This window comes from Lynx canadensis, chromosome D2 (assembly GCF_007474595.2).
Source record: "Lynx canadensis isolate LIC74 chromosome D2, mLynCan4.pri.v2, whole genome shotgun sequence".
NCBI classification, from domain to species: Eukaryota; Metazoa; Chordata; class Mammalia; order Carnivora; family Felidae; genus Lynx; species Lynx canadensis.
Genome location: NC_044313.2, coordinates 5,589,361 through 5,598,671, shown reverse-complemented (window position 1 = coordinate 5,598,671; position 9,311 = coordinate 5,589,361). Strand labels below are relative to the sequence as shown.

The 9,311-nt window shown below is 45.6% G+C and overlaps 1 non-coding gene across 1 annotated transcript; it reads left to right on the top strand.

Annotated features, from left to right (window-relative positions):
* The first annotated feature begins 8,228 nt into the window (after window positions 1-8,228).
* Window positions 8,229-8,338, top strand: LOC115527828. Its single transcript, XR_003973064.1, has one exon. It is a non-coding gene; the product is annotated as a U6 spliceosomal RNA (small nuclear RNA).
* Window positions 8,339-9,311: the final 973 nt, after the last annotated feature.

The window sequence follows — 9,311 nt, the reverse complement described above, 5'->3', positions numbered from 1 at the left end:
CACGGCCACCACCCCCTCCTGCTCACACTGCTCCTAGGACGCCACCTTCTAGGCGTCAACTCAGTGAGAGCCCCCCTGCTCTGGACCCCAGCGCCCTGGTTACGGTAAGGGCTGGGCTCCTGTACCCCTTCTCCTACTCCATCACTTTCTTCCCCACCAGGCTGCAAACCTGCGCTTCAAATAAAAGTCTACGCCCTCTCTCCTGTCCCTGACCTCACTCCAAACAGGCCCCGAGAGTTCAGTAGAGTTATTTGTCTCAAGGTCACGCAGAGCTCCACATGGCCATGCAAATGGGCTCTCCTTTATTCCATTACCAGCTTCTCAGTGACCTTCACAGCGGGCTGCTCCTTCCTCCTGAACCACCACCTTCCTCTGCCTCCCAGGGCCCCACTCTTTCTGGGGTGCCCTTTGGATCTTTCTGGTGCTCCTTCCCAGCTCCTGGCTCCTCCTCCCTCTTACCCTGACAGCATACCCAGGGTCTGCTCTGGGCCCCCTTCTCTTTCTCTCTGCACATTGTCCCAGGTAACAGCACCTTGTCTCTAGGCTCTGAGTGCCGTGTGTTTGATGCCCCGCTACCTCCTGCTCTCACCTCCTCGAGGAATTCCAGACCCCTTGATCCGACTACTTAGTGACACGGCTCCTTGATGCCTAGGAGCTATCTCAGACTCAACAGGGAAGACAGAATTTTCTATTTGCTTCCCATGAGAGGGTTCCCTTCTGCCATCCCACCCATCTTTATAACCCAGCCCACCTCACCCAGATTTTCAAGCCAAAAAATCTAGGAGCCCTCATGGGAGTCCCCTCTGTTCCTCACTCACTCCCCGCTGGCAGCCCATTACTGGGTCCTGCCGTACCCCCACTACCAGCGTAGACCGGGACACCTGGTCCCCAGAGATCTTTAGCTCCTCCTAGTGGGTCTTCCTGCCTTCACTCTTGGACCCTCTTCAATCTACTCCCAGCAGAGCAGCTGGCAGATTAAACAAACAAACAGACAAACAAACAAAAAGCCACACTAGATTTGTTGCTAGTCTCAGCCTAAACGCACAAGGCGTGCCACCGTGTTCACAATAAAACCCATCCCGTCGCCCTTTCAGCCCTGATTTACTCCATCCTCCATTGATGACGCTTTGCCAGCCACAGGGTGCTGCCTGTTCCTTGAACACACCAAGCCCACCCTTCCCGCCGGCTCGTGGCCCTCCCCAGTCCCTGTCCTCAGAATGTGCTCCCCCCGTGTAGGCATCAGGGAGTCCCATCTTAAAGGTCTTCCAGTCTCTCTTACCTCCCCACCTTGTCATTGTCCTCAGGGTCTGAACCCATCTGCTTTTTTTCTTGTTTCTGTCTGTTCATGGTCTATCTCTGCCCTCGCTGATCATGGTGGTCCTGAGAAGCACTCGAGTGGTTAAAATGGAGTGAACGTTTGAACTGATCCAAAGAAGAGGAACCAGGCTGTGAAGTCTCTTTCAAAAATGGACATCCTCAAGAAGTCTCCTGAGAACTAAGCGTCCTACAAGAACAATGAGATTACCGTTCTTCAGATCCCCAAAGACCAGCAATAAATGAAATTCATGCCCAGAAGTCCGGACAAACAAGGACACTTCTTTCTAATTCTCCTCTAAATCAATCTCATCATTGCAATTAGCACATTTTACGTTAGAGTCAACCTGAGCTTGATGGTAAGTCAATGACACCAAGAACAACAGAGAAGAAATGGGCCCCTTGTACCGCCCTCAGGCTCAGAACTTCAAAAGAATGTTACTTCTACATTCACCCTTGACTCTTGGAGCTGGCCTCTCGGTGCTGTGCAGTGAGTAATAGCTTTATAATCCTGCCACGGATCAACCTCCTGTGTTCTCTTTCACTGGGATTTGGATTCTGATCTGTCATTTCTCTATAATTATATGTCAGGATTATATTTCAGGAAAGAAACCTGTTTGAAGCCAAAAGTACAGATCTTAAGTTTAGACATTTAAAACATGCACCCACACAAGAAAGGTTTTGCGAGCCTCTATCAGATAAAAATCTAGAAGCCAGAGCAGCTCACAGCTAGGCAGAGTCAAAACTTAATGCTATGGGAGTATGGGGGGAGGGGAAAGTGGGTGATGGGCACTGAGGAGGGCACTTGTTGGATGAGCACTGGGTGTTGTATGGAAGCCAAGTGGACAGTAAATTATATTGAAAAATGTTAAGCAAAAAAATCTTATCCCCCCCCCAAAAAACCTTAATGCTATCATTGCTCAAATGTGCAAATTCTTTTTTTTAATGTTTGTTTATTTATTTATTTATTTATTTATTTTTGAGAGTGAGAGAGAGAGAGAGACAGCACAAGCAGAAGAGGGCCAGAGAGAGAGAGGGAGAGAAAGAATCCCAAGCAGGCTCCACTCTGTGAGCCCAGAGACCAACACTGGGATCAAACTCCTGAACCGTGAGGTCATGACCTGACCTGAAATCCAGAGTTGGACGCTCAGTTAGAATGAGCCAAAAGGTGCCCCAAATGGACAAATTCTTTAGATGTGGTTCTGTGAAAGGAAGGTATATGCAAAAAGATCTCAGAAGACCAAAAGAGCCATGTGACTGAAGGAAAAGGCCAAGAAGTCCAGCTTGATAAAAGATGGTTTATGAAGGGGACATGCAGACAACAGAGGGTGTTGTGGACAGGTCAAAACAGTAAATCTCCGTGACCCCACCTTGCGTGAGACCTGTCTTTATGGCCCTAGAGGCTGGCGAGTACAGGGTCTTAGTCATATCTCCAGAGCAGATCAAGGATGTTATGCCCAAGGGTGTACTTGAGAGTGTGGTTAGACAAAAAGAGGAGGGGAGGTGGGGAGTCCGGGCTCCGGAAGGCTTCAGGTCACAGAGCAGTCATCATGGCAGATTTGTCCCAGGTGTCCCCAGCCTTGTCCACACAGATATGAAAGGAAGGCAGTATCATGAGGAAAGAAGGCCTGGGCTTATTACGTGAAATATGCAGGGCTCTGTCCCCCAGAGGTGAGTCTTGCCCTTTGGAACAGTTGGCACTCACAGACCCCATATAACATATTGTTAGACTTTCACATTAAAATTCTGATTTCAAAATCTGAATGCATTTTATAATGTGTTGGCTTAAAGCCTGAGGAAAATAACATTATCTGTGTTATATTAAGTTCTACTAATCAATCTCTCAATACCATTGCCTTCTAGAGTTTGGTTCTGTGAAGTAAAGGTGAGGGGTGAATGGAGCCACCCTCCCTCCCCCGCCTGTGTGAGTCCTGCCTAAGGGCCTTCATTGGTCAACAGCGGGAGATCTGTGGACACACCTCAGCTCTTTTGTGGTCTCCTATCTCACCTCCCATATGTTCTACTTCTACCCTTCCCTCCCCGGAGTCAGGTCTTCAGCACTTCTCCCCTGGTGAGACTCCACTGCTTTGCTGCCCAGACTCCTCATCCTCCAGACAGGCATCTTGGGTCCAGCCTTCCCCTTGCAGCCCCTGCCTCTGTTCTAAAGGACAAATCGAGTCACAGCGATACTCACTCAACACGGAGAGGTGCATCCAGGGGAAGCCAGTAGCGTGAAGTACCGAATCTGCCATAATGGTCACCTTGCCCACCTGACCTTTACCCTTCCACCTTTCTAGATCATGCCCCCCCCCCCACCCTTCTGGCTCACTCCACACTCCACCTCTGCTAGATCCCAAGTGGCTTCAGGGTTAAGCGGCTTTATTCACATTCATGTTTTCTCTTCTTGAAGGGTGTTTCCTCCCCTATCCAGCTCACTTTTACTTTTCCCCCAAAGGGTCGTGTCACCTCTGCTGGTGAGCCTTTGGGTCTTCAGACTTGGCTCCTGGACTCTCCTTGGTCTGCCCACCATCTCCAGTGCATACAATGTGTTTCCAATAAACCATTGACTGGTCCACTGGCCCCACTTGACTGTGATCTCCTGGAGGGCAGGGTCAGGGAGCTTTTAGGGGAGGCTGCGTGGCTCAGTCGGTTAAGTGTCCAACTCTTGATTTTGGTTCAGGTCATGATCTCGAAGTTCATGGGATGGAGTCTTGCTCTGTGCTGACAGTACACAGCCTACTTGGGATTCTCTCTTTCTCCCCCTCCCCTGCACACATGCTCATGCACTGTCTCTCTCTCTCTCTCTCTCAAAAAAAAAAAAAAGGGGGGGATGCTTTCTGTCATATAGCAATCATTCAATAATGTTAATTGAATGAATGTTGAGTAGATGAATGGACTGAATGGATGGACCGGGCCTGTTCTTTTAGTTTCACCCAAAGCTTTTTTAAAAATGCCAGCACCTGTCCCCTGGGCCAAGAGGAACCAGAAGAGAAGCCAGTGTCCCAGCCTGAGACAGAACATTAAAGGGAAGGTAGATTAGCTCGTAAGGGCCATCATGGGGGTGGCCACATGAATTGATGGGAGAAACTGTCCTTGTGATGCAAACATGGGAGGCTCTAACTCGGGTTTTCACGAGGTAGACAATTTTCCCCATATGGTTGTTTGCTCAAAGGCACAAACAAACAAACGGAAACAAACAAAAGGATTGGAAAAGGAATTTGAGAACAAAATCTGGTATTTAAACATAGTAACTGAAGGGGCACCTGGGTGGCTCACTTGTTAGGTGTCCGACTCCTGATCTCAGCTGGGATCTTGATCTTAGGGTTGTGAATTCAAGCCCCGCGTTGGGCTCTCTGCTGGGCTCGAAGCCTACTTAAATAATAATAATCATAATAATAACTGAATGAAAGGAGGGGGCCTGAGGTAACTAAACAATGTGTTCCCTCAACACATGACTGCTGAGGAGACATGCAGAGACACTTCAGTGCAGTTGCTTTGAGCAGGCATCCATCTCTGGGAGCTGGGGGCACGGGCATCCCCCTGGAGGAGTGACAGGAGGAATCTCCATCCATCTAGTTTGCCTTCATGCCATCCTGGGGATCAACAAATCACTGACGTCTCCAAGTCCCTGCTGCACTAGCAAAGACAGGCCAGAACTATCACCTAGGAGGCCACCACATGCACCCACTGTACCTTGAAGGGACATGAGCCAGATATGTTCTGGCTGAGCTCCCCACGTGCCAAGTACAGAACATCAACCTTGCAGGTCCAGAAACTGAATCTAGGGTTGATCAGACATAAGAACAAAATTCATGTTAACAAAAATTTCCAAGAAGTGAATGTATAGTTGGGAGCAGTGCAAGGAATAAAATGCTGAGTAGCATCTGATGCTCATGTCTATAGATTTGTCTCCCTCAAGGGAGAGCACTCAAGGGAAGCTCCAATGTCAAGTGAAGGGCCCTGGGGAACACAGAGTCCAGCAAAGGCTGCTGGTTTGGTGACCCTAAGCCTACGGCCAGGGGACTCTACCAACGAATGCCCCTGTCTCCACTGTAAGGTAGGGTCTCACCTACCCATCAGAAACTTGTATTTGAATGGATTTTTTTTTTCTTTTCTTTTTTTTTGCTTTCTGCCTGCACTTCTTCTGGCCCCTCTCCCTTCCTCAGAACAGGCATAGGGGATTATAATTCCCAAATTGGTTGATGTCATAGTCTGGAGCTCCCAAAAGCAGAGACCATAACAAAGGCTTGGGTGAGGATAGTGTTTTGGAAGGTGATGCCCGGAAGCATGTCTTCATAGACACGAAGAAAGTGAGCCAAGGAAGGGAGAAAAGTCAATGAAGTTTCCTCAATGATAAGGCAGTTCCTTGGTCCCCACTAGAGTCTATCTGAGACAGCGGGTGAAGCATGCCTAGTAGAGCATGTACCCACCAATTCCTTTCTCCATTGGTTGCAGTTTATCCCTGGAAGCATTGGCTATCCCCTGCACCTCCAAGCTGTGCCTGTGGGCGCCCATGCATGTCTCAAGTGCCAAAGAAAGCCTTCGAACAAAGGGGAGGAGAGAGAAACCAGAGTCCAAGTAGGAAGTTGTCAGGTGCTGGGAATTGTCTGCAGGTGCCCGTGAGTTCACACGTGCCCATGGAAGACGTCTCATATCCCTCGAGGCCACATTCACAATCAGCTAAATTGGTTCACAAATGGCTAATTGTCTGAGACTTGATTCTTTTTTATTCCCCTTGAGGAGTAATCTGCCAATGACCTTTGTTCAATCACTGCCCTGGGCTCCCGGTCCCACAGTGTTCAGCCCAGGAACTGAAGCTGGAGAATAAAAATGACACTCCATGAAAAGATTGTTCTTTTTTGTCCCCAGTGTTTTCATTTACCATGAACTGTAAGTGATTCATAACTTGGATTTTCCCCACTTGTCACAAAACATGAATTTTCAGTTCATTTTAAAGATAAATTTTTAGGGTCACCTGGGTAGCTCCGTTGGTTAGGTGTCCGACTTGATTTTGGCTCAGGTCGTCATCTCCCAGTCCTGAGATTGAGCCCTGGGTCAGGCTCTGCACTGGGCTTGGAGCCTGCTTAAGATTCTCTATCTCCTTCTGCTCCTCTCCCACTCGCATGCGCATGTAGATACTCTCTCTCTCTCAAAAAAAAAAAAAAAAAAAAAAAAAAAGATTAATTGTTAAAGTTAAACCAGCCCCTGAAAAAGTAGTGATATTTAAAATCATCTTTCAGTTAATTTCTGTTGTAATACAGAGACTAACAGACCAATTCAAGATTTAAGATTTTGTCTTTTTACTCAATTATTATCTTAGAATTAAATATTTATTATTGATATTGAGAAAAACTAAAAAAAAAAATTAATTGCACCTAAATTATAATCAAGTCAAAAATTTCCAAATTAAGATGTAATACTAAAACACTTGTCATTCCCTTCAACTCATGATATAATTACAAAGTCAACCTACTATTTATCTAGAGTATTTATTCAACCACATTATAAACCATTAATTTTTAGGAAAAGTTCAGTTGCCAAACACCCTTGGCTTATGCCACCTAGAGTATGATCTTCATTTTTCCTCCAACTGTGATAACAAGTGGCAGTGCAGTGACAAAATTTCTGAGACCTGCCATGTCTAGCTGAAGGGCTACAATGAAAGAAGTGGGCCATAATTAAAAGCCATCAAAAAGCAAAGGTATAGGGGAATTTTGAGAACGGCATTTGAAACCAGAGTGGTTTTGCCCCTTCCAACAGCTAATGATTGCAAGGGGCTCTGGGGAAGAAGGTCAAAAGGGGCTGTAGCAGCGCGGGCCCTGTGAACTCTCAAAATGGCCCTGCCAAGGCTTGCTTCTAGAACAGGGCACACGCAGAAGAGAAACCTCAGGAAATGAATCAAAACTGACCAGGACAGGGGCAATAGAGACAAAGGTAAGAGAAGATCCAGACCACAGTGGGGAAGGGGACTGGATCCAAGAAAGTTTGCTCAGAAAGCAACGTGAGAAATAAGCCCACGAACCCAACCAAAGGAGGGACGCAGATACTGGGAGCACAGGGAAGGGAGGCTTTAATCAACGTTCTTGCAAGAGTGGGCGTCCTATGGGCAGGCACACTGGGGGCAATTACAGCAGACAACTTATCTCCTAGCATGCTAGTCCTTCTCCTGGTTCCTCATTGGTTGAGCACTACAGAGGTAAGTCCCTCCCCTGGTCCCTCATTGGCTGAGTGCTACAGAGGTTACAGCCTTCCCCGGAAGTCCTCCGTGCCCAGGTAAGGCAAAAAGCAGCCTGACTGGAACAAATGTGCATTCCCTGAGGTGACGCAGACACTTCAGGTATTTGATGCATGCTCCTTGCAAAGTCCACAAAAAATAGGCCCCCAAAATGGAGAGGGGAAGAAGAATCAGGAAGTGAAGTGTCCAAGGGTTTGGGACTCCATTGTGGGTGGGAGTTCCTACATATTTCCAATAGGTTGTAAACCTGTTAAGTAGATGGTACAGCTTTTATTTGGTATTTCTGGAAATGAATCATCTCACTTCTCACAGCAAGGTGCTGTATGTTTTAACAATACACAAAAACAACAGAGTGGGGAGCTCTATGGGGTTAGAAAAACTTTTCTTTTTTTTAATTTTTTTTAATGTTTTATTTTATTTTTGAGACAGAGACAGAGCATGAGTGGGGGAGGGTTAGAGAGAGAGGGAGACACAGAATCCAAAGCAGGCTCCAGGCTCTGAGCTGTCAGCACAGAGCCTGACGCGGGGCTCGAACTCACAGACGGTGAGATCATGACCTGAGCCAAAGTCGGAAGCTCAACCGACTGAGCCACCCAGGTGCCCCAGAAAAGCTTTTCTGAACACTGCCTGAATTGGAAAGTTTAGGAAAACGAATTCCACTTAAAAACAAGTGACAGACATGCTCATTTTAGCAGCACATATACTAAAAGTGGAATGATACAGAGAAGATTAGCATTGCCTCTGTGCAAGGAAGACACGCCGCAAATCTGTGATGTGTGCCATAAGAAAACAAAAGAAGAGTTAACAGACAAATGTTGAGGTCAAATCGCATACAAAATGACTGTAAAGAAAAGAGTAAGAAGCAGAATAAACATTCCTAAAGACTATCAAAGCATGCCGGAAAAATGTGACAACAGAACAGATCAGAATTAACCTATTATCTCAAAATAAGCTAAAATGATATAACATATGGGTAAAGAACATTTAGGAAAACTCAGAAATGGGATAACAGACTTCACAAAACAATTAGAAGTCAAAGAAAAGTTTCTGTCAAAATTAAGTCTAAATTAGAAGGAACACAGTAGTGAATAGACAAAAATATTGCCTGAAAAGAAATATCTGATTAAAGAAAAAAGAACTTTAAATTAAAAAAATTCAAAAAAAAGGTTTGAGAAAAAAATAGCAAACATTGAAAATAGGCAAAGAAGATTAAATGTGCAGATAGGAAGAGTCCATTAAGAAGACAAAAGAAGCAAGGGAAGAAAAATATTAAAAACATAATTCAACAAAAATTTCTGGAAATTAAAAAAAGGAGACGAGAATCCATACTGAAAGAGCATACCGCACACCTGAGACTTCTGACCTACAATAACCAACACCGAGATACTGCTTAGTAAAATTACTGAGCTTAAAAAATAAAAACAAAAGAAAAAAAACCAATTTGGGCATGTAGAAAAAAGGACATGGCATTTGTAAGGAAAAGAAAATTAGATCACCTTCAGACTTTTCAACTGGAATACTTCCTGCCAGAAGAAAATGGAGCATATGTTTAAGAAACTCAAGGAAAGGGATGGTAAGCCGAGGATTTTATAGCCAGCTAAACTGACTCTCAAATATAAACACAAATTATCATGGACACAGAAGCAATCAAGGAATAATGTTCTCATGAGCTCTTCCTGAGGAATTTAATAGAGAATGAACTTCAGACCACCAAATATTGAGTCATCAGCATAAGGACAGGTGGTGAGCTTGGAATATACTG